Below are 1887 nucleotides of genomic sequence, written 5' to 3' on the forward strand. Positions count from 1 at the left end.
TGTCTGTACTAAAAATACAAAAATTAGCCAGGCATGGTGGCACACACCTGTAGTCCCAGCTACTCGAGAGGCTAAGGCAAGAGAATTGCTTGAACCCAGGAAGCAGAGGTTGTGGTGAGCCACGATTGTGCCACTGAACTCCAGCCTGGGCAACAGAGCGAGACTCTGTCTCAAAAAAAAAAAAAATCGATAAGGGTCTTGAGATGAGGAGATGATTCTGGAGTATCAGGGTGGGCCTGATGTTATCATGAAGAGACCTTATAAGAGGCAGGAAGGTCTGGGCGCTGTGGCTCATGCCTGTCATCCCAGAACTTTAGGAGGCTGAGGCTGAGGTGGGTGGATCACCTGAGGTCAGGAGTTCGAGACCAGCCTGGCCAACATGGTAAAACCCCGTCTCTAATAAAAATACAAAAATTAGCTGAGTGTGGTGGCGTGCGCCTATACTGCCAGATACTACTCAGGAGGTTGACGTGAGATAATTGCTTAAACCCGGCAGGTGGAGCTTGCAGTGAGCCAAGATCGCCCCTCTACACTCCAGCCTGGGTGACAGAGTGAGACTCCGTCTCAAAAAAAAAAAAAAAAAGGAGAGAGGCAGGAGGGTCAGAAGCAGAAAGATGACACCATAAGAAAGACTCAACCGGCCATTCCATTTTTGGCTTTGAAGGTGGAAAGGGGACTTGAGTCCAGGCATGTGGGCAGCCTGGAGAAAATAAGAAAATGGATTCTCCCCCAGAATCCCCGGAAAGGAATGCGGCCCTAACAACACGTTCATTTTAGCCCGGCGAGACCCACTTTGGACTTCTGGCCTCCAAAACTGTAAGATTATTGATTTGTGTTGTTTTAAGCCACTAAATCTGTTGTGGCAGCAATAGGAAACTAATACAAACATTTAACTGGAGTGTCAAATCTATGTTTGTATTTATTGATTAAATGGATGGCTCCTCCTAATTCCACCCCACCTCATCAGAGCTCTGCAGGGTCTTTACCAGGCTTATTCCACATCCGAGACCCAGGACCACAGTTTGACAGTTAAGATCTTCACCGGAAGAGACCTCAATGCCTGCCCTCTTGTCAGACCGGCTGCATTTGTCCAGGCTACCCTGACTGACCTCTGACCCCACTACCGTGTGCTCTAGACAGGGCCCATGGGAGACCCAGGCTGCCCACGTTCCCAGGCAGACTCTGGGAGTCAGCGGATGTGGCCAGGTTTACCCATTGCAGTGGGACGTGCCTGCTGAAACGGAAACACTGCTCCCAGCAGAGGACTTTATGCTGGGAGGCATGGGCTTTGCCCTTGCTAACCCGACCTCTGTCCCCAGCCCAGCTTCCCATCTCTAGGTTCCAAAGGAGTTCCTGTGAGTGCCCAAGGGTACTATTTCCATTTAAAAAGTATGGCAAGTACTCTCTTCAGCAGCACCTATACTAAAATTGGAACGAGACAGAGGCAGTTAGCATGGCCCCTGGGCAAGGATGACACACAAAACAAAAATTAATTAAAAACATAATCATGAAGGGGGAAAAGCATGACAAAATCTACTGCTAAGGACAGGACACACAGAGAGAAGGCAACTATTAAGAAAAGAAAGTCAGGCGTGGGGGCTCATGCCTATAATCCCAGCACTTTGGGAGGCCAAGGCGGGTGGATTGCCTAAGGTCAGGAGTTCGAGACCAGCCTGACCAATATGGTGAAACCCTGACTCCACTAAAAATAAAAAATTAGCTGGGCGTCGTGGTGGGTACCTGTAATCCCAGCCACTCAGGAGGCTGAGGCAGGAGAATCGCCTGATCTGGGGAGGCGGAGGTTGCCGTGAGCCAAGATCATGCCACTACACTCCAGCCTGGGTGACAGAGCAGACTCCGTCTCAAAAAAAAAAAAAAAAAAAAAAG

General features: G+C 49.4%; 1 non-coding gene across 1 annotated transcript; it reads left to right on the forward strand.

Moving 5' to 3' along the window:
• The first annotated feature begins 1398 nt into the window (after positions 1-1398).
• LOC123571988 (U6 spliceosomal RNA) lies at positions 1399-1505 on the forward strand. Its single transcript, XR_006696345.2, has one exon. It is a non-coding gene; the product is annotated as a U6 spliceosomal RNA (small nuclear RNA).
• Positions 1506-1887: the final 382 nt, after the last annotated feature.

Source organism: Macaca fascicularis, chromosome 2, assembly GCF_037993035.2.
Source record: "Macaca fascicularis isolate 582-1 chromosome 2, T2T-MFA8v1.1".
NCBI classification, from domain to species: domain Eukaryota; kingdom Metazoa; phylum Chordata; class Mammalia; order Primates; family Cercopithecidae; genus Macaca; species Macaca fascicularis.